The sequence below is a fragment of the Miniopterus natalensis genome, chromosome 3, assembly GCF_054644295.1.
Source record: "Miniopterus natalensis isolate mMinNat1 chromosome 3, mMinNat1.hap1, whole genome shotgun sequence".
Lineage (NCBI taxonomy): Eukaryota > Metazoa > Chordata > Mammalia > Chiroptera > Miniopteridae > Miniopterus > Miniopterus natalensis.
Genome location: NC_142083.1, coordinates 9,166,668 through 9,190,839, shown reverse-complemented (window position 1 = coordinate 9,190,839; position 24,172 = coordinate 9,166,668). Strand labels below are relative to the sequence as shown.

Sequence of the window (24,172 nt, the reverse complement as noted above, 5' to 3'; positions counted from 1 at the left end):
ATTTGACAGAATCAATTTGAGATATCACAGGACATTTGGTGGTATTTCCTTGAGATACAGGCAAAGAAGGGAAAGGCACAGGTAGAGCAACAATTGGAGGCAGGTGGAAATCCCTAATATTTACACCTCAACCAAATTAGCCTTTTCAGTTTTACAAGTTACACTTGTTTGTCAGGAGGGTTCAGCAGAGCCTATCTAATACACTCGATTGGATTAAGATGAATTGTCAAAAGCTCATGAATAGTAAATCACTAAGGAGCAGTTGACATCGACAGTGCCTGCATTCTGAAAGCTTTCTTTGCCTCCACAATTACATTAAAACAAAACCAAAATTTCTTCCCAAAACTTCCAGGAGAGATAAATAGCAAATATCCAAACTGGAAGAGAGTAATCTAATTTGGGCGGCAGTCCACACAGCTACTTGGTCTGGTACCATTTATTTTAAAATATTGGGAATCTCGACATTGAAAGAATTCAAAATCTGTTTCAGATGGGAACTCTGGAAACTGAAATTTGAAGTCATTGCCTCTGGGGATATTGTTGGTAAACATTACAAATAGCATTATTGGTTTGCAAAAGTCACCAAGAGATTGTCATGGCTTTGGCAGAACCAGGCACGGTATCCAGGGAAAAAGAAAAGAAAAGATGAAAAAAGCTTTCATCAGCAGCGATGTTGAGAACCATAAAATCGGTAATTAGATTTAGAAAAAAAGCCAGTGGGAGTTAAAGCTGCAGTGATGCAATCAGCTGATCTGGAGCCGCTTAACTTTCTGGCCTAGCATGGCACCCATTGCCATCATTTGCTGATAGAAACCAATGGATTAAAAAACAAACACAGATGACAATGGATAATAATAAAGATGTCCAGTGTGCCTCCCTACGGACTTTTCTGATCATTATTTTCTAAATGTGCCATAAGACTTTTCATGCTCTATTAAAAGGAAATATAGAAAATGTGTAGAAGAAAAAACTATGAGGACGTTCATTAAAAAGCATTGAGATTAATAATGGATTTTTTTTTTTATCTCAAGCAGAATTTAATTCTTATAAGCAGAAAAAGTAAAGATAATAAATCTTTAAAATGTAAGACATCTAAACATTTATCCCAGGAGTAAGTGGGAGGACTCCCCTGTACCTATTTATGACTATAGTTCTGTTTTGCTGTGGATGGACATTTGTCATTCTTTTTAGCCACCCAGCATCTGAACTTGTTTCTAATGTTCAAAGAACCCGACCCGCCCCCCCCCAGGCCCATCTCCACTGATGAAGCAGAGGCCATTTCCACTGTGTACATTGGAGATGCCAGACCCTGGATTTCTCAGCCTTCCTGTGACTCCATTCATTAGATGCATCCCCCTCAGACTTTAATTAAAAGAGAGAGGCCTACCCAAATGTATTGTAGAGATGGGTGCAGCAGCAGCAACATCTGATTTTCAGAGGTGGCGATGGCAACAGTTATGATAGCAGCCGCTGGTGGCACCAATGTCAGGGTTATGAGCACCACACTGTGGGACCTGGTGTCCAGAGGAGGTACTCAGTAACTCACTTTGGGCATTCTTCTTGGCCTGCAGCTTCCCCACAGATTCTGTGAGCTGACCGGATATTTTTTTTTCCATTGCTTTCCAGAGAGAGTGTAAAGGAGGGAGAGAGAAACATCGAGTGAGAGAGGCACATAGATTGGTTGCCTCCTGCAAATGTCCCTATCGGTCCAGGGATAGAGCCTGCAACCGAGGTGCGTGCCCTTGGCTGGAATCAAACCTGGGACCCTTCAGTCCGGGAGCCGACGCCCTAACCACTGAGCCAAACCGACTAAGGCTGTCCAATATCCTTTAAATGAATTCTTTAGCTTCTGAAATCATCTAGGTTTTTTCGACTGACACAACTATCACTCACAATATAGTGGAAAACTGCAAAATGATGTGGAGCAATTATATCCATTAAAAAGAAGTGAAAATGAAATGTCATCAGATTCCCTTTGGGACAAGGATATTCTAGAGGCAGTCCCTTTTGCCATCGAGAAAATTAAGAAAATAAACCAGGAGAGTAAGCCTGCATATCTGTACATTTAAGTATGGAAAACAGAAGCGACAACTTTTATTTTTAAGCAAATCCTAATTCTCAATAAGGTTTTAAAGTCAAGATAAAATTATTTTCAAGATCTTCTTAATCAAGAGTGGGGTTTTTTTGGTAATTGGTGAATAAAGTAGTCAGGGAAGTACAAGAGTTAGAGAATTCTGAATCCGTCACTAAATATATGAAAAAGAGGCTTGAGGGGAACATCCAGGAAGTTTTGAATGACAGTGTGAAATAAGCAAAGGCCAGTTTAGTTCGATGATATTGGACAAGATGCTGAACACGAAGTCCATTTGATCTCTCAAAAAATTACGAAAATCCCATCTGGAAACAGTTAAAAAACAGCCAAACGTGACGCTTACTATACACTAAATTGAAGCACAAAATAATAGTTAGCACAAAAATAGCAACAGGAGAAACACCTTTCATCAGGGGGTCAAGGTTAAAGCAAACATTCCCTAATTAATCCTTTCAGCGGCATCAGGAAGTTATTAGTTAGCATTTTCAGAGACAGCACTTAATGTTTTCAAAGTGTTTTACCAACAGTAATTAGCTGTTCTCCTCAGCCTTTTGAAGTAGGTCAATATCATTATCCGCATTTTAAAGAAGAGCAAGGTGCTGAATAAATATGTACAGAGCTTGGAGACCACTAACATAACCCTCATGTTGATCAAGTCCCATTTTTTCTGCCGCTCCCATCTTAAAAATATGTAAAAGCACCTTTTTTAAGTGCCTCATTTTAACCCCCATCCCAAACCCAGTGAAGCAGGCAGAATTGCCTTCGTTTTGCAGATGAAAAGCCCGAGGTTAACACATATATATACACACTCCTCACGACAGCGAGGTGGTGGCCTTTTCTGTCTTTGCGTAAGTCCTAACGCAGCCATGGCCCCAGAGCCCAGAGAACTGAAGCCGCCCAGACAGACACTCTCCGACATCCAAGACAATTTCCTTCAAAGGGAAACAAGTTCCCAAGCATCTGTGCGACACAGTATATAATGGGTTTTGCAAGATCAGTTCTTACCATAAACAATTCTGAGTTCATTTTAATAAGAGCTGGTCTGTGGGCCACCAATCCCCTCATACAACTCTGAGGACCATTTTGAACAGAAGGACGGCACTTGTTACATATGGAAAATTTAAAAAATTAAAAACTATCAGGTTCCCTGCTGGCTTTAGGAAAAGTAGTCTTGTTGAGAATAATACAAGTTGATTGGTCTTTGAGAAGAGAAATTCAAAACTGGGCAATCAGATTTAAGAAAATAGTTCTGACCGAAACAGAATCAACTGAAACCTATTTAAAAAGGCTTTCATCATATAAGCTATTTCTTCACAGAAAATATGAAAATTAACCAAACAAGTATGTCTTGTTATCCTCTGTAATTATACTGGACTTCACATTTTCTTTTTATGAGAAGAAATGTCAACTGTGTATTTTATTTGTAATTTAGTGGGACTGTTTGCTCAATGTTGGCAATTATAGCGAAATATGAAAAATAAAAAGTTGTCGGATCATAGTCTGACCTCCTTTTCCCTCCACTGCATGAATTTTGACTATATCAAGCAAAATAAATTAGAATTAGTACCATGCTATTTTCCATTCATCTAACTGACAATTGCGCTAAGTGAAGCAAATTAGGCCTTGAAGTATATAGAATTATTCCACATTAAACGAAAGAGAGCCAGAGCCCGTCAGTGTATCTTCAGTCACTGGTCTGAAAATGATGTTTTGTTATCTCAGAAAAGCTACTTTAGGAAACTTAAGTTTTAATATGCACTATTTTTAAAACCTGCTCTTTCATTACAAGCACATTATAGTAATTCCGGTCAAATGTTTATTTTCTTTAGTTATATCTTACTGAATATTTCATCTAAGGAAAGCACCAGTTGGAGAAGCCAAACCTGTGCTATGACAGAATTCTACAAATAGAAAATGACTTAAAAGTTTACATTGGGGAAATTCCAAAAGCAAGGACATGCCAAAACCAAACAAAACACTACAGGAATTTCCCTTTGATACCTCCCAGAAGTTCTTGTTACTTAGCTTCACTTAAGAATGGAAGCCAGAGACCTTCTGTGAACGCTTTATAAAGTGATTCCTTTTCCTAATTTAAGTACTCCAACACTGAGCAGGGGTATAACTGGAAATCCCTTCCTTTGAGGGAGTTCTGAGAGCAATGCCAACCTGTCCTGATCAGATTTCCTTCATGGGCAGCTCAGTATATCGGGCACCATTTGGGAACCTCAGGAATGAATGATGAACAGTAGAAATCTACAAGAGGGAGGAGCCAGGAGGAAGCCGCGGGTGGCTGGGTCTGCCCCCTTCCCCTGCATCACCCAGGAGAGCTGCTGCATGTGCAGCCAGTCAGTCATACGTTTAACCTTGCCTGTCTTCTCACGAAACAGTCCGCTCTCTACAGAGAAAGGTGTCTAGGAGCAGGTGCTCAGCCAAGGTTCAATGTCCCTCTAACCCACAGGGTTGGGAAAGACTGGATGTTATAACCTGAGGCCCTCACAAAAGGGTCAAGAGCCACTTAAATTAAGGCACCATCATCACAATCTTCACATTCACGGCCATTTACCCTGCTCCAGCTCGGCATGGGTTCAAAACAATAACAGTAGCTAACAGCTGCGTGTGTAATGTGTCTGGTGCTGCATAAATCTCACTTGAGACTCATCACAACACCCTGGAGTAGGCATGTTTCCTCTTTTCACAGACCATAAAACGAAGGCATGAAGAGGTTAAGTAACTACTTTGTTAGGATTGAAGCCTCATTTCTCTGACCTCAGAGCCCACTCATTCAACCAGTTCCTAACTAAATGTGCATACTGTCTTGGTCTGGGCTCCTCAGCAAGCAGAGCCTAAGGCTGTGTGATACTATTTTATTAGGAGGCGCAACCCTACAGAGCAGGAGCTGGGGAAAAGGGGAGGAAGGCAGGGAAGAAAGAACAAGGATGCATTATGGAACTGGCCACCACCAACTGCTCTTGACTGCGCCATCTACAGGACTGTGGCCCCAACAAGTCACATCAACTGCATCTCATAACGGGGTGAAAAAGGAAAAATGTACCACTGTGTCCTACCCTTTGTTGGTCAAAAGCCCACCACCTAGGGCATTAACTCCCCCATGCATCCAGGCTATTCTTTAGGTGAACCCAGAGTTGGATCTCTTGGTGAAATCAACAGTGGATCCCAGGGCTGGAAGTGAGAGGCATGTGCATGAACAGGTGAGCTGCTCTCAGTCTGCACCTGAAATAAGAGTCTGTGCAGAGAGCAAGGACCTGAGGCGGCCTATGAGAGGTCTCACACACATGAGATTGGATTTCCAAATGGAGCAAAAGTCAGAAATCACTCACATGAAAGTCATTGAGCCTTGGAAATCATTGGTTGCTTGTGGAAGAACCATCCCAGCTCTACCACAGGACTTAGAGTGGTAGAGTGGTATAGGGCTGTGTATGCTCACACTGATGTAAAATCATCTCATAGAGTAATCAAACACAGAATTTTACCCAATATTCAACTATGAGAATAGCTCAGAAATCACCCCCTTCTGGAAATCTTCCCTGATCCCCCACTTATTTCCTATAAGAACAAACAAACAAACACCCCTCCTCCCAATGACCAGGTTCCCTGTCGGCTTTTGGAAAATTAGTCTTATTGAGAATAAATGACCTGATTGGCCTTTGAGAAGACTAATTCAAAGCTGAGCAATCTGAACTAAGAAAATCGTTTGACTGAAACAGAAATCAGCTTAAACCTATTTACAAAGCTTTTCTAAGTTCTGATATGTCCTGAGCATAGACTCGGCCGTTGCCCTTTCCGTCTTATATTGTAATTATCTGTTTATGTGTCAGTCCTCCCCTCTGACCTGCGAGATCCTTTACAGGAAGGGACTGGCCTCATAGATCTTTGAATCCCCAGCACTGTATTCTATACCCTAGCATGCATTAGGTACCCAAGGATACTGTGTAAGGAAGGGGCCATTGGAGGTGTGAGGACAGTGAAGGCTTGGAACGGCCACTGTAGGGAGTGGGAAAGTGGACAGACCAGAGAACCAGGGAAGAGTGTTTAGGCAGTGCCAAGGGCCCACCCAGGGTTACCAGTAGTGAAATTGTGGTGGAAACCATCGGTCCACCTGTGTGACTTAATCCACCAGCATCTACCTGGAGAGGAGAGGGAGACTGTGAGTCGGATGTCATAGATTTTTATGAGTGTCCTGGCCAAGAGGTCAGAGGTGGTAATTTAACAGGATGTTAGATGGTATTTCTTGTTGTCTAAGAGTTTCAGCTGAGATCCTGATCTAAAGATAACAGGTTAACAATGTTTACAGATTCAAAGAGAGGTGGTATCAGACGCCTATATCTAGTACTTGCAAAGACCCGTCCTTAATCTATTACCCATCTCTAGGTTATAAAGGAAAAAGAAAGCATTTGTCATTGAAAAATTATTTAAAGAAAGTTGTCCTTCTGGGAAAAAGAATTGTTGCATTTCCCCTCACCTTTCCTGGGAAGGAGGCTGATGGTCACTACCCTCAAGCCAAAAGAGAGGGCTCTCTAGGCCCAGTAGCTCCGCAAGACTTGCAATTGTTGGAATTCCAAGATAACTCCCCACAATGGCCCATACCCTGTATAATCTCCCTTTGAGTGTGGGTGAGACTTGTAGATATAATAGGGTACCCTCCCATGATTATATTACATTATATTACAAAAGGGATTTTTGAAGATGTAGTTCAAGTCCCCTAGGGTCAGTTGACTTCATCAAAGGAAAGATCATCTTGAGTGGGCCTGACCTAATCAGGTGAACTCTTTAAAAGGGGGCTAATGGTCTGAGATGTGCTCTTGCTACTCTGGAAGAAAGCAAACAGCCATGTTGTGAACTGTCTATGGGGGCCACATGGCCAGGCCCTGTGTGTGGCCTCTAGAAGATCAGCCCCCAGTTGACAGCAAGAAAATGGGGACCTTGATCCTGCAGCTGCAAGGAAATGAATTCTGCCAACAAGCAGTGAGCTTGAGAAAGGATCCGAAATCTCGGATGAGAATCACAGCCCTGGCCAATACCTGGATTTCAACCTGGGAAAGGGGACGCCAGCAGAACAGGTTGCAGACCATTAGAGAAGAATGGGTGAGGGTGTCAGAGGTCAGCCAGAGAGGGCCTTCCTGGCAAGGAGTGGAAGGTCTGCTGAGTGATGAGGGATTCTCTGAAGAACCCACAAAAGCACTCCACAAGGGAAACAATGAGCCATAAAATATAGGCATGACAGAGGGAGCTCATGGCCAGATAATACAGCAACAGTCAAGTAAGAAATTGCCCTTTCCTTCTGATCCAGGGGTTCTCGACCCAGGGCAATTTGACCCCCACCCCCAGGGACATTGCTAAATATCCTATAATGCACAGAACTGCCCCCACAACAAAGAACTGTACAGCCCCAAATGCCAGTAGGTCTGAGATTGAGAAATTTCTAATCCTCCTGTCCCTGCCCTGGGGGAGCCAGAGGCAGCAAAGAGAGTACTAGAGGACAAGCGGAGATCTCTCACCTCCTTGGTGATGCCCTCCTGCAGAATCCCAGAGCAGTTCCAGGACAGGAGGGAGGGGCAGCTTTGAACTGAATGAGAGATGTAAACATTGATGAGACTTCTTAATACCCCAAAATGAGAGACTTCTCTGTTAACCACATGTGATCAGAAAAGCTCTGGGAGTCTGAGATATCATCAGGGGAAGGTCAGGGAAATACAACTGTGGGTATTTAAAGTCAGTTGGTAGAGAAACAACTAAGGGCTTTCCTGAGTGCATTCCACTGGGATCAATAAAGCTGTTACTATATCATACCAGGTTCAGAGAAGATGGTGTAGCAGCTGAATGGCATGAACCTCCAAGGAGCAGGGTATTTTGCAAGAAGGTGGAAGTCCATTGCTTTAGGTCTGGTTCTCTGGAGGCAGAGCCTGAAGCAGGGATTCTTGTGCAAGAGGCTCAGTAAGGAGTGTGCCCAGATGAAACCCCCTCCGTCAGTTTCCCAGGGCCACCAAAACAATGAATTGGATAGCTATCCAATTAGCCTACTGGATAGCCCAGTAGGTCAGGAGTGGAACCTGAGAATTTGTATTTTGCTGATGCTGCTGGTCCAAGGACCACACTTGGGGACCCATGGACTAGGACAGTTCTTAGAAGGGAGCAGCTGTGAGCCATCAGCAGCCAACACTTAGTGGAGTCTGGAGGTGGGATGGGGCACTGAGGGGAAGGGGATGGGGCAGCGCAGCAACAGTGTGGGAACTGGACCTTTGTCCCCAAACCAAAGGATGTGGGGAGTGGGAAATAAACCAAAAGGGCTGCAGGGGAATGAATCTGTGTCCTTAGGAGAAGGCCAGCATTTTGCTATAGCAAAGAAAGGGAGAAACCTCTCAGAAAAGAGGTTGTAAAAAGAGGGACACCACCACTGTAGACAGCCAAGTAGAACAGATACAAAGCCAGGAAAAAAGAAGTCTCTATTTTCAAAACAATCAGTGAGACAAGTCGGGGGTTACAGTAATGATGCAGGTGATTTAAAACCACAGATTCATTCCTGGATCTACCCTGTGTGCCTCGTGACCAAATTGGCTGCCCTGCCAACTCACTCATTTTTCAGTCTCTCTGAATCACTGGAAGGCTGTCAACGTGCGGTAACACCATTCGGTCACTTAAGAGGACCTGATGAATCCCGCCCAGTATGCTGGAGTCTGGTATTTCCCTGGTAGAAGCAAAGCTTTGTGGAAGCCCCAAGCTGTCGCCGATGCTTAACTACAAGGCTCCTCTAGTAAAAGAGTTATCGAAGGTTGTATAAAATTGCAGCAATTTTACTGAGCCCAAGACAATGTTCTGTGGTTAGAAAGGGAAAAGAAATTTCAAATGCATGATATGAAAGACAAATTAAAATAGGCAATTTAAAGAAACAGGCTAAGAATAAAGGGAGCGCAGAATCAATTAGCCTCGACAGCCACAGAGGCTGCTGGGACAAGAATCGGGGAATGAAGTATGCATTGATTTAACAGCACCGGGCTGAATAATGATAATAGATGTTCGGAAAAACAGAAGAACATCTTCAACTTTAAAGTGAAGATGAGGAAGGTTTCTAAGAAATTATTTTTATTTCAAGGTGAGTGAAAAGTAGAGAGGAAGGCACATGGAACAAGTGGGGAGCTTCCATTTGGAGAAGCACTTCCATCTACAGACTCCGAAATCGGGACGCGGGTCTTTACTAGGCAGCCCCCCCCCCCCTTGCAGGAAGCCTTATGGGACAGGAAGTTGGGATTTTCAAATATATTTAATTTTTTCTTGGAAGGTTGTTTAACTTTTTTCTATATATAGAAGAAAAATGTGCCTTAGTCAAGGTATTAACCTCTCTGCATCTTGGCTTCTGGCTTTAACTGAGTTAATATAAGCAATTAGAAAAGCATCTGGCATATAGTGAGTCTGTGTACAAGCCGTAAGTAAATTCAACCACACTGACCTGGGAGAGGGAGAAAGATAATTTGAATCACTTGAGCAATTTAGCCCATTGTTCCATTCAAAGAGTGTGTGTGTGTGTGTGTGAAAGTGTGTGTGTGTGTGTGTGTGTGAAAGTGTGTGTGTGTGAGTCTGTGTGTATGTGTGTGTATGTATGCATGAGAGTGTCTGTGTGTGTGATAGAGTGTGTGTGTGTAAGAGAGTATGTGTGTGTGTGAGAGAGTGTGTGTGTGACAGTGTGTGTGGGAATGTGTGTGTGTGTCTGTGTGACTGTGTGTCTGTGTGTGTGTGAGAACCTGTGTGTGTGTGTGTGTGTGTGTGTGTGTGTGTGTGTGTGAGTGAGAGAGAGAGAGAGAGAGAGAGAGAGAGAGAGAGAAACATCATCGGTGAGACCACGCTGTGGTTTGACTTGTGTACCACTGTGCCAGCCCAGCCATGTTCATAGGTGTAACTGATCCCCAGAGAGGAGAAATCAGTTGCCGCTCAACAGGCCTTTATAATCTGCTTTGACTACACCAGGTGGATCTTCAGTTACAATATTTCCCAAGCTTTAACTTAACAAAGCAAGTCCTAGCTCCCCATTCTCTCCATGTGTTGTTTTCAGTAAATACACATTTGGTCTTGAGCAAATACGGAAGATTTCCTCAAGCCCTGTTTCAGGATCCATATATCCTGTTCCACTTGTCTGGTTCCACCACCCCCAACCCACCCTCGCTGGTTCTTCAAATGCTTTAAGGAACCATCAGTTTTGCTGAGACACGAAATCCAACTTCCCAAATTTTCTTATGAGATTAAACCTGGGCAGTAGAAGCCGAGAACTGCCTCCCATCTGAAGATACGGATTGTACATCTCTAGGCATATTGTCAAATGTTCCTGAAAAGGTGGAAAACTGACTCTCATATAATAATCTACCCACTTTTAGTCTCTAAATTAAAAGGAAGAGATGCATAATAATTGGTGCTAAGTAAATAAAATAACAAGAATAGTACATTTGGAAGATTATATCCAGAATACGTGCATGGAGGTGGTCCGAAGGTGCTCAAACCTCTCTATTTATACAAGGCAGTTATACCAGCTGAAGAAAGTGCAACAGAATTCAGGTTATATCCCCATTTTCTCTTAGTGGTGTGACGAATAATGTGAAAGATCTTGCAACACTTCTAATCTCTACTCATTCGAATTCAGAATTGTTGCTGTAGAAGCAGCTAGGTCAAGATCAAGGTTGCACGTAGGGGAAAAGAAATGCCTAAATGTGTGCCGCTCGGGTCATTCCTCAAAAGCTCACCCCACTAACCAGGAGAACCAAAACAAACAGGAAAGAGAAAGCAATAACAGAATAGCGATAATCTTAGAGCAACGGAGACAGAGTGATCACGGGTTTATCTAAACTACTCACACACGTGGTGAGGTGATGCACTCCCACGGCTACCAGCCCATCCGCGGCTCCCGTTTGTACCTCTGTGAAACCATATTAACATCCAACACCCTCCCCCAGGAATGCCCACCCCTTTTTTCCTCTCACCAAAACCTAACCATAGCTCTACCTCTACTTTTTGTTTGTCTTCCTACATTAGAATTCCATCGATTGTTTTTATGTATTATTTAATTACACTCCTTTGTTTTATTTAATCACTGGGATCCCTAGTAGGTGAGGGATCCCGCTCAGGGCTGAGACCCCTTTCTTAGGCCAATTGTTGTTTTTTCAGTAACTGCTGGGAGGAAGGCAGAGTAAGTGCATGGATACTGGCTGGCACTTGAACCTAAGACTTTTGAAACCTTGATAAGGGGCATGGAAACTGAAGAATTGCCATTTAAAAGCATCTAACAGTTGGGTGTTGTGAAGTAGAGAGCTGCACACACTTTCCTTTGTTCTGGAAGCACTACCTGGATGGTATACTTAGCAATTTAAGGAACACACCCTGACGAGGAAAGAAAAAAGGCCTCTGAGACTGGTTGCAAGGGGCTGGGGGCTAAAGCTACAATGACGATAATGGCTGTGTGGTCGGCAGTTACTGCCCTGGACCTGGGCTGAGCAGCTTTAAGCCTAAGTCCCTTTACTGTCGCGAGCACTGCTCTGGCCCTCGGAGAAAGGTGGCTTTGGGAAGCTTCCCTGGTAAATAAAGACTGCCGGTAAGTACACAAGAGAACTCCCTCCTCCTTTGCCAACAGGACTCATTTCATTTGAGGTTTCAATGAGTGGAGCCCAGGGGATGAATCCTAATTGTCTAAGGCAGTTAAACTCATCCTGTCCCACTTTGACAAATGATCACTTTCTCACACTTCATCTAAGGTAGGGCAGTTCCTGACACCAGTTCTGACCACTGACATGTAACAGGAAATCTGGGTGTGTGTGGTGGTGGAGGAGTGACATCTGTGCCCCACTTTTTTTCTGCTTCTGTTCATTCTTTCCTACTTTAAACCATGATGTCCAGAGTTGTGAAGGCACTGTCATTCCACTGGGTGACTCACACAAAGACAAAAAGCCAACACAGAGGATGGCACAGTTGAAAGGTGCAAAGAGCCTGAGCCACAGATAACCATTGAGCCAGTTTCAAACCTAGAGCTGCTTTCTTCCAAACGTTCTGTTACATGAGAAAATTAAGTACCTTTATTACTAAATATATTACTCAGTGGGTATTCTGTTACTTGCAGCCAAATGTATCCTAAATAATAGGTCATTTCATTTTTTGTCACTAGAATATGAGCAGCAGAGGCCATGCTTGGAAGATCAGATTAGCAGACCAGAGTGAAAGAACTTGGGTGAATTTTTCCCGAACAAATATGAGACAATTATCTAGGGTCAAGTTCTCATGCAGATACTTGGGGCTCAAAGTCTTCACAGTCTAGACCACTATAAATATGCTTTTAATTGGACTCATACAGACAGTTGTATCTCCCACAATGATTTAGTTGATTATACTAATCGGCTTGTCTGTCTCAGTGCTACTTAAAGTGCCAATCTGCAATGAGACAAGGAGTTGGCACCAGAATGTAAACCAACACACTGCTTCCTTCCTCCATTGAGGAGTTTTGCCACAGGAGAGAGGGTGAGGGGTTGGGGCGGGAGGGAGAGGCTAAACTAAACTGTGCTTAGTGATGTAGTTAATTGACATTAGGCAACAAGTTCCTTACCTCCTTGCTAATTGGTAACAGTTTGCAGACCTATAACTGACTGGTCCACAGACCCCTAATAAGCTACAACACAGGCTAATAAGTTACAACTCAGGCACCTGGGTCCCCTGCACATAATTTACAAGGAAAGAAATCCCATGCACCTACTCGAAACCTACTCTAATCATCACAGTGCAAGACTTCTTTATATCTAAATGTACTGGCTACCAAATTATGGTTCTTTTGAAATTTTCTTGAGTACTAAGTGTATCTGTAGGCATTATTGCCCACTTCAGCCAGAGGTTGGAAGTAAAGAAATGTCTTGTTCTGTGTGGCTTCCTATGAGATCTATATCCAATATGGAACAGGTTAAAAATAATATATAAATATCTGTGATATTATTTAGGAATTACATTCAGCTGTAAGGAAAACTTGAAGGGGAGAAAATCAGCGGCTAAACGAATTAAGGGTTTTGTTTTCCTCACATGAAAGGATCTGAGTTAGATGGTTCTGGGTCGGTATAGTGACTCCATGATGCCATCAGGCCCCAGGTCTTCTGTCTTTCTCCTTGGCTGTCCTTGGCTATTGCTTCATGGTCGTGGATTGGCTACTCTACTGTCAGATTCATATTCCTATTCTAGGCAGGAAGAAAAGAAAGGGCAAATAGCAAAAGGCACGTGGTAGCTAATTCTGACCTCTGTTGGAGAGTTGTAGCAAGTGGTCCACCAAGGAACTTCCACTACTTTATCTCCTTGGCCAGAATGCTGAGGCATGGCCACCCATGGTTGCAAGGAAACTGAAGGGGAAAAAAAGTTTTGTTAACACCTTACGTCTGGTAGGGCTGCCATAAAAAAGTACCGCAGTGTGGGGGGCTTAAACAACCGAACTTTATTTTCTCACAGTTCTGGAAGCTAAAAGTCCAAGATCAAGGTGTCTGCAAGATTGGTTTCTTCTAAAGGCTCTCCTTGGTTTACAGGTGACTATGTTCTCTCTGTGTCTTCATGTGGCCTTTCATTTGCATGTGTTGGTGTCCAAATTTCTTCTTATATTTGGATTAGGGCCCACTGTAGTGACCTCATTTAACCTTAACTGCCTCTTTAATTATTCTATCTCCAAACACAGTTACCCTGTGAGGTATTGGGGGTTAGAACTTTAACCTGAGAATTTTAAAGGGACGCAATTCAGCCCACAACACCCTTCCAAACATAATCAGGGTCCTGTCTGTAAGAAAAAAGGGGGAAATTGATAAAGGGTAGGCACTGCAATATCTGTCAAACCTACTGTATTGCTTGATTTTCTTTAAATAACCATAAAAGCTTGAAAATTGCCTCAATTCAGATTTGATATTTATAAACACGATGCATGATGAGGACTATCTAGCTATAGAAAAACGTCTGCTTGTTTATTTAAGATAGTTAATTTTTTCTTATAATAAAGGCCTTTCTCCAGTTGTCATGAACTACTTTAGGAATGTTTAGGAAGACACCAGGAGGTGTCCATTATGTTGAACAGCAATTATCACAAATAAAGGAGAGTCTACTTTTTTGAGGATCACTGTTGCTAATGTTTGCCGAGGCCTTTATAATTCAAATTATAATTAAGCAGGGCCAATTCTTTCTCCCCAAAGTTTTAGTGTCAGAAGATGTTTATCTCTCAATCATTACGTGAATTAAGTACAAATCCTCGATTTTGTTGGTACTTTTATTTTTGGGAGACTGTCCATCATTATCAATTAAATAAACATGAGAAGAAGCTACCTATAATGTTATTGCCTATGTCTGTCCTTCAAAAGCTTGGGGAATTGCTACATCTTAAAAAAGTTTAGGAAATAATTCATTAGGTAAAATTATTTTGATATTTTGCTTCGAGATATATATATATATATATATATATATCAACTGTTGAAACATAATTGCACCTTTCCAAGATGCATTCTTTAAAAGCGCAAGCTCAGCGATGTTTCGTGTACTCCCAGAGCTGTGCGACCATCACCACTATATAATTCCAGAGCATGTCCAGCGCCACAAAAAGAAGCTCCATTCCCATTAGTAATCAGCCCGTTCCCCTCCTTTGGCCTTGGCAGCCACTCATCTGCTTTCTGTTTCTGCCTGTTCTGGACATTCCATATCAGTGGAATCATTCAATATGTTGACTTTTGTGTTTGGATTTTTTCACTTAGCATAAAGGTTCACGTTGTCACATATACTATCAGTACTTGGCTCCTTCTTTGTAATTTTTTATGGCAATAGCTTTCATCTAGTGCCCCTGGCTCTTTCTACACTCTCTACGCCGCAACCAAGGTGATATTTCTCAGATGCATTTCTTTTTTCCCCTTCTTCCATTTTTTTTTTTTCTTTTTAATCTTTAAACTCACTTCACCCATTTGTCCCACCTCCAACCCCCCCCACCAGTCTGTTCTCTATATTTATGATCTTGGTTTTTCTTTTGTTTTGTGTTTAGATTCCACATGTAAGAAAAACCATACAGTATTTGTCATTCTCTATCTGACCTACGTCACTTAACACAATGCCCTCAAGGCCCATCCATGTTGATCCAAAGGGCAAGATTTTATTCTTTTTTAATGGCTGGCTAATATTCCACTGTATATATGGAATTTCTTTACCCACTCATCCATCAATGGACACGTAGGTTGTCTCCATATCTTGGCTATTATAAATAATGCTGTAATGAACATGAAGGTGCATATATCTAAGTTAGTGTTTTTGTTTTCTTTGGCGAAAATGTTCCTTTTTACGCCTGGTGATATGCCATTGTACAAATCTTGCTTTGATTTTAAGATTTCATTACTATCAAGGATTCAGTATTGATTCTGATTCCCTGAAGAGGCAAATAAAACCATCTTGGAATTCTCACCTCAGCTTTCTTGAGTCCTTACGGACCTCAGCTGTGCCATCTACAAAATGAAATATTTTCCCCTGTAACCTTTAAGGGCCCAGCTTCTCAGTCTCCATTGAGCTCTAGGATTATTACCCCCTCCCCCTGCATTAAAACAAAATCTGCAGACGTATGCTTCAATTTTACTTAAACTTGATTTTTTCCCTATGAGATATACAGATTTTATTGACTGTTCCTTTGTTTTCCCATTGTTTCCAAAGAGCTCAGCTTTCAGAAGTATTAATTAAATTTACATATGGATAGATTTGTATAGAACTAAGCTTGGAGACAGAGACGTGAAACCAGAACAGCTGTGAAAAATGTTAAATTCCCCTGGAAATTATCCATTGAAGGATAAATACTCACATTACCTAGCTGTGCCTGTTGAATAAAAAAAGAAGATACTGCTCGGAGTATTCCAATCCTCGTCTTTTAAGGAGGGAGGAATTTATTCATGCAAATATCCATGCAGCAATGGGTGCCACTTCCACTTGTGAGCACATCTGGCTCAGAAACAGAAGAATCTAGTCGTTAGACCCACCTGCAAATCCCCCAGCCTATGTGAAAAAGACAGACCACACCCATTACGCCTAATAACAAATTCTTTTTGCATCTGGTTTAACTGGGCTTCAAAAAGGGTGCTTGTTGTCATATTGTGTATTTTTATTCCAAAATATCTCCCTTTCACCCCCATTTGAAAGGGGACTCTGTGGGTGGGAGCTGAGAGAGTAGATGTCAGAATTGGTTAAGCCACCATTGCATGTTTTATAGTGAGAGAAAAATGAAGAGCAGCTGGGTGAGTAAATAAATGTGGAATATCTGTGTATATATAAATGAAAATAAAGGGGTTTGAAAGAATGTAGAACAAATGGTTAATAGGCCTGGAATGCCTTAGTAAGACACACATGTGGTGGATAAATTCAGGGACTTGCTACCTCTGTGAACTTTCTAGGACTCCAGAAGATGGACAATCTCAGAAATATCTACTCAGAAGAGTGAAAGAAGAGGTGTTGGACTTTGGACCCCTTCCCACCAAGAAATGCCTAATGGACCTCCGGGGATGTGGAAACATATAGCACGTTTAAGAGCATGGTTCCCATCCCTTTACTAAGGGATCCTCACAGCAGCCTGCTTTGCAAGGAGCAGAGAGAAAGAGAAGCTCTCCAGTTGGTCTGGGCTAAGCCTAACATGTGTCCCTTACAACAATATATTCAATGAAGTTTGAAATGTCCATGGCAGATATGAAAAGTTGCATTTGAAGAGCTACTGCCCAGGCTCCTAAGATTTCATAGGAAAGCCATGCCCTAGTGGAGACTTAATACATTCCTGAATTAGTTGTCACTGTAACAAATCACCAAGAACTTAGTGGTTGTAGTAGGCTGAACAACGGCCACCCCAAGACATCAAGTCCTCATTCAGGAACCTGTAAATGTTACCTTCTAAGGAAAAGGGGTCTTTGCAGATGTGAAGATCTCCAGATGGGTTATCTAGGGTTATCTGTGTGGGCCCTAAATGCAATCACAAATATCCTCATCAGAGAGAGTTAGAGGGAGATTTGATAGAAGACACACACAGAGGAGAAGACACGGTGAATACAAAAACAGAGATTGGCGTGATGCAGCCACAAACTTAAGAATGCCAACAGCCAACAGAAGTTGAAAGAGGCAAGGAACGAATTCTCCCCTAGAGCCTCCAGAGGGAGGGCAGCCCTACCAATAGCTTGATGTAGCTCAGTAATACTAGTTTGAGACCTCTGGCCTCCAGAATAAATGTCTGCTGTTTTAAGCCACCAAGTTTGTGCTAATTTGTTATAGTAGCCACAGGAAACAAATATAGTGGCTTAAAACAATGCAAATTTATTCTATTACAGCTCTGGAGGTCAGAAGTCTGAAATCGATTTCACTGAGCTACAGTCAAGGTGTTGGCAGGAGTGTTGGTTTCTTCTCAAAACCCTGAGGGGAGCAGAGTCCATTCCCTTGCCTTTTAGGGTTCTAGTGGCTACGGCTCTTGGATTCTGGCCACTTCCTTCTTCAAAGAGCATCACTCCAATCTCTGCTTCTATTGTCACATCACATTTTCCCCTGACTCTGACTCCTCTTGCATTCTTATAAGGAATGTCCTGAATGCATTGGGTCCACCCAGATAATCTGGGGAATTCTCCCCATCTCAAGATCCTTAACCACATACTCCAAGTCCCTTTTGTAGTACAAGGCAACATTCACAGATTCTGGAAGTTAGGGTGTGGGCATATTGGGGGTCATTATTTAGCCCATCACACTATCTAACCATGGGATTTCAAGTGGCCATGCAACCTGACCTTCCCATCATGAGCCAGGGTGTTATCTGATCCAACAAACTCTAAATTTGTGTTTATAAACCCTTTCCTCTGTCAGTAAAGGTGATAGAGCACTTAGCCCAGTGCCCAGGACCCACTAAGTTTCCTTGTATTAATTAATGGATTAATGTAGCTAATGAGAGTGAGATCTGGTCACCTGAAGAGGAGGAGTCATTTCAAAGTTAATTAAAATTCTTCCAGTTCATTTCACTTGACCTGACTGGTTTACTTTTATGCCCCAGATGTGTGAGCCTGTAACAATTTTCAAGACTAATATGCAAAGACATCACAAGATACAGCCTACATCTCCAACCCCAACCTAGCTAACAAACACTAGAAAATGAGAGAGAATAGCAAATGAAGTAGTGATGCTTAATAAAGATATATTCCAAGTGTAGGTATCACCAAATTCTTATTACTGATGGGTCTTTTCAAAGTACTTCCTGCTGGTCTGCCTGTAGCTGGTTCACTTCCTTTCAGGCTGTTCTCAGCTCTTCTTTACTCTAAATACAAATATGTAGTTTTCATTTTTAAAGCTAAGATAAGTATGTCTAAGAACATATAGTGCTATAATGAAAAGCACCATATAAGATACGAGTGCCATTTGACATGGGCTTTAAAGGATAGATATGATCTCAACAGATACATGAGGACAACAGGTGGCACTCACTAGAGAAAGACGACGACTAGCAAAGGTACAGAGACTGAAAAGTACAAAGTATTTTCAGCACCTAGATATGCTTTGGTCCTAAGTAAATAATGCTATCAACTGTTAAAGGAGACATATCAAAACACAACATGTAGGTACACATCTGTTAATTTTGGAGAATGCAATAGCCTTGACCTAGGTAAGCCACCCATCAATCAAAAAAGGTAACACCCAAGAAAACATGAGTCATTACTTTTTCTACACTGTTTAGCTGTAACGTTATTGGTCAAGAGTGTTGTTTAATGCACACGCCCAAATAATGAAAAGGAGTCATTTGCTTTTTTGATAAAAAAGCTATTGTCAGGACATAAGTATGTAATCTGAGGACTCTCTAATACTCATACTATGAATGCTAAACCTGGGGAAGATACGGCAACTGCACCCACTTACCTCTTCAAATGGCCTCTAGAATCTAATATTCCCAGTAGGATGCGGCAAAATGATACATTTGGCCTTAACTATAAGGAAACTTGAAAAAAAGTCTCTTCTCCAAGAACAGTTGTGGCAGCAATTCCTCTGGGAGCATTAGATATGCCTAGTAGTGCAGTCCTCTAATTATATGCATAGTTCCTCAGAACAAGAAAAAGTCTGTGTTTACACCTGGCGAGCTCCATGAAGGCTGTCTGTAAATCGGATTGAGTATATTCAGCTCGCACATTAAATACACATGTTGATTTCTTCAAAAAATATTTAAACACCTACTGTGTACCCATCACTGTGCTAGGTGATAGGGGCAGAAAGGAGACTAAAAAGATAGTAAGACTGAACTCCTCACTCCAATGGGATTGACGATCACACAAGGGAAAATCAAGGGAGGGAGGAAGCACAGGGAGAGGGGCGTTTGCATTGTCCTCTCTGTCGCTCTTTAAATATGTATTTTTTACTCAAAAACATATATTTGACTCTTTGAACAAGTAGTTCTACAAGGTGTTTCCTATCTTCTTTCCCTTTCCATTTGCTCAAGGCAAGTGTCATTCTTCCAGAAGGTGCACAGAAGAGGCAGCACAGGTTTCTAACATGGGGCTGGTAAGAAAAGACACGGTATGTTGACAGACTCTCCCAAAGAGGAGTCTCCGTCTGGTCTAGATTTCACTAATAGAAAAACACACACACATTAATTTGCACAATACCTAATAGTAGAATCTTGTTTTCTGGACATCATCTGGAAGACACATCAAACACACAGAAAATCCCCATGTGGATAATCAAGAATTAGCTGCAAATGTATCAACGTGTTTCCTACAGATGGCTGTGATTTCTCCTGATTCTCCCAGCTCACCTACAAAGATCATAATTTAGGAAATAAATTAGGGGTCAATCTTGAGTTAATGGCCTCATACCCAGATACTTGCTTTGGATGTTTGAATTGATAATGTGCCCTTTGTTAGTAATGAAAGTACTAGTATTTTTAAGCATGAGAAGTATGGACATATCTTTAGGAGATTTGCAAGTGCTGTATATATTTCATATTTTATGTTATATATAGAGATGCTACTATAGTTATTCATTTTATTTATTTTTTTCTAACTTTATTGGTATACTTGACAAATAATTTATTTTATTTAAATTAAATGCATTCCATCAATTACCACCTATTTTCTTGACACCAAATACCATGCTAGGCACTTTGCAAACATCAATCCACTTTAACATCATAACAACTCTGAATTAGGTATACATTTAGGTCCATTTTATTACTAAACAGCTGAGGCTCAGACTCCTGGGATAAGACGGGAGACTGAAACTACTTCAGAGAACATCTATCCCATGTCACCTAACAGAATGATCAAAAACATTTACTAGCAATCACCAAACAAGAAAAGGTATTCAAGCGAATGTTACAAACCTCAAAAACAAGCATCCAAAAAAAAGAAACAGGAGCTTCTGGAGCTGAGCAAGGGAACACTTGAACGGCTCAGCTCTTAACACCACATCCACCATCTAGACCTTATAATGAAACCTGAAAGTTCTCCCTGATCTTGAGCTTGGAGAAAAGCAGATGAGCCATCACACTTGTCTTCCTCTTCCTCCCTCCCCCCTCTTCCTCCAATGCCTTCCTCAGACTATTTTTGGTAACGGGGGAAGCAAGGAGCTGAGAGATCTGGGAATCCAAAAGAATCTAAATAAAGTTTACATTGCCGTTTCCAAAAGTCTCAAAGCCTCCCCTTGGGGTGTGCTTTCTGACATAAACAGGGTGAGAAGTCCTGGGAACAAGAGAAATGTGCTGAGCTGATATGGACCCATATGTTGTGTGCTTTCTAGGTGAGATATGTTTGCTTCTCGTGGGCAGGAGCCTCATACAGAATCAGAGTATCTTCTATTTCCTCCATTCCAGTGAGCAAATACCATTCCTTCCTCTTCACAGTAAAGCCTGGGTAAGCAGAGCAACTCCCAGCGTCTAGTGAAACCTGAGACCTGGAGTTTGCACAGCCAAGTTAAGTGATGGGCGGCTCTGAACTGCTCCCTCCTATGGGGAGTAATAGTGAATACAGCTTGGGGGCTTAAAAAAGGGGCTGTGAGAAGATCAAGGATTTGAGTAAGATAGAGCGCTTGGCAGAGCAGGAGTGTTCATGGAGTAACCAGTAGGAATCACCCACCAAACAGGTTCCCACTAGGGAACACAACACTGAATTCTCTCATTTCTGTTCCTCACTCAGATTAGGAAGAAGCACCCATTCATGATCAAAAAGAGGGTGCCCACTACCCTTTAATTATGCACCCTCCACTGGGTGGGGGTGGGGTGGAATGTCATTCATAACATCAAGTGCAGGGTCCAGTTGGGAATCTTTCTGAATGATTGTTATGGTCCTTCCCAGTGCTCTCTTCTCTCGTCTGGTGAATCATTCAAGTTCTAGTGCAGAAACTAAACCTCACTAGGGTGTCTTTTTTCCATTTTAAAATTATTTGTAATTGTGGTAAAATACAAGTAACATAAAATTTACCATCTTAAGCATTTTAAGTGTACAGTTCAGCGGTATTAAGTACTTTCACACTGTGACAAGGCCCCCATGACCATCTCCAGAACTCTTTTCAAAACTGAAACTGTACCCATTAAACAATAATTCTCCATTCTCCCTCTCTCCAGTCTCTGGCAACCACCATTCTACTTTCTGTCTGTATGAATTGATGACTCTAGGTACGTTCACTAGCCACACAACAATAAGTATTTACTTAGCTCATGAGCTTGTGGTTGGCTGATCTTGGCTGAGCTTGTTAGGGGCAGCTCAACTGAGGCAACTCTGTTCCACATGTCCCTTATCCACCTCCTGGGATCAGCAGGACTACAGAGCACGTCCAACTCATGGTGATGTCAGAAATTATGTCAGAAGAGTGAGTGGAACTGGAAAAAAAAAAAGTGAGAGAACTTAAAAGTCAGATCTCGATAACAATGCAATGCAAAGCAATAAACATTAGTACTCAGAACCTGTTACTATTAAAGGGCCCAGCAGAACCAATTTTTAAAAATTATTTTGTTTTACTTTAAAGTATTTAACTGTAAGATGCATAAAATGCCTGCGCTTTTAAGAAAGATGTTCTGGTACTAGTTTTAAGTTGTATTATTTAAGCACTCAGTAGAAAGCTAAATTATTAATAAATTAATTTACCAAAATCAGGTTTCATGAAAGTTGTTTCTATAAATGAACTTTTTGTAGAAGGATGATTCTATAAAAGAGACAAAAAGAATCCGGTCTAGAAATTTAGAAAGAGTCTATGTCTTACTTTGAATATTTGATCATTTTACAACAGCAGTAAAATCTGCCTAACATATAAATGATTACTAGTAGCATTAATATCGTCTAATGTTTGGAATGGGAAGAAACTCTTGTGCTTTCTCACGTGAGCTATATGATCTCTAAGGTCAATGCCAACTCAAATTATATACTTGAAGATATTTAAAAATACATGACTCTGTGATCAGAAAATTCATCAAGATATATGTTGCCCTTTAACAACCAATGGATTTATGTAATCAGCTAAAACCCACCACAGCACACACAAATATTTCATCCAGAAAATATTCTTTGTTTTGAAAGTAACAACTTCCAGTTAAATTCCAGATATTAGTGAAGTTGACCAATACCTTTTAAAACTTTGTAACTGGGACTTTCCTCTGGCAGCAAATTTCACATTTCCATCCAAGTCCTTTCTTGGTTAAAATTTCACATTAAAATTAAAACAACAACAACAACAACATAGATTCCAATCTGTTCTAGAATGTAACCAATTGATCAACACAGCATGGTGTTCATCTCAGTAGCAAGGTTCTTCTGGGCAGGGAACAAATACAAAATACCTAACAGCAAGGCAAACCAACACACAAAAGTTGTATTGTGTCTGGTCGTTAAGACCTATGAGGTGCTGCTCTGAGTTTCAAAAATATGTCTTCTGGAAATTGCAAATAGGATAGTTTCCAGAGAGAACCATTCTTTACTGTTTACTGAAACTCCTTCCTGGCCCGATTTATAGTAACCTGGTGGTATCACCTTCAAGGCATGGAGGAAACATGCTGCTTATAAATCTAGTTTTTAATACATTTTAATGTAAAGATCCCTGCTGCTCTGCTTTGAATGTTATAATTATGTCATTTTAAAGTAGGCTTCAGGGAGCACCAACATTATTAACTAACTACATAAACGCTATAAAATTCCAACTGTGTTTAACTTAAAAACAATTTTGCCAGACACTTTAAGACATTTTGATAAACTCTGGGTTAAAACAAGCAGAGAAGTCAATGGGATATTCTAGAGTCTCATCTCTCTCATCCACAAACGTTTGCTCATGTTGTTTGTCCTAAACAGAATTCCATATAACTCTTTTCTCAATCACAAGTTAAATATTTTTAAAGGCAGCTCCAAGTCAGAAGAAGTATGTGTGTGCCATGTACCTGCCATTGGCCTGGCTCTCCTGGCATGGGAACCTGGTGTCTTAGCTTGGGCTGTCATAACAAAATACCATGGACTGGGTGGCTTACACAACAGAAATGTATTTCTCACACTTCTGGAGGCTAGGAAGTCCGAGGGGCCAGTGTGGTTGGTTTCTGGTGAGGAGTCTCTTCCTGGCTTGTGGAAGGCTGCCTTCCTGCTGTGTCCTCACATGGGGAAGAGAGAGAGAGGGAGAGGGAGCTCTCTCTTCTTCTTATAAGGCCACAGTTCTATTGGATTAGGGCCCCACCCTTAGGAACTCATTTATCTTTACCTCCTTGAGACCCTCTGTCCAGATACTGTCTTCCTAGAGGTTGAGGAGCTTCAATATATGAGCTTGGCAGGATACAAGTCAGTCCCTAGCATTGGGAAATGCAGTAGCTTGCCACCCCTATGCGGCTGGGCAACAGGAAGGGCAAGAAGTAGATCTGGGGGCAACAAGACAATTTTAGACACACTCTTCATGATACCACGAGGTAGGTGTCATCATTCCTGCTTCACAAATTAGAAGGCAGACGCAAGTTAAATAAATGTGTCCAAGGTCAAGCAGTAAATGACAGCACCAGAGTCTAATCCAGGTCTTCTGATTTCACATCCAGCTAACAACTTCCACTGAGCCTTCACCATCTTCAACTACCCTGGTTTGCCT

The 24,172-nt window shown here is 41.5% G+C and overlaps 1 long non-coding RNA gene across 1 annotated transcript in view; it reads right to left on the bottom strand.

Moving 5' to 3' along the window:
• The window catches only part of LOC148093433 (uncharacterized), a 52,329-nt gene extending 28,382 nt beyond the window's left edge, over window positions 1-23,947 (bottom strand). The window contains exons 1-2 of the long non-coding RNA XR_015714209.1: window positions 23,798-23,947; window positions 21,773-21,941 (exon numbers count right to left, since the gene is read on the bottom strand). This is a non-coding gene — a long non-coding RNA (uncharacterized LOC148093433). The remainder of the gene's footprint in view (window positions 1-21,772; window positions 21,942-23,797) is intronic.
• Window positions 23,948-24,172: the final 225 nt, after the last annotated feature.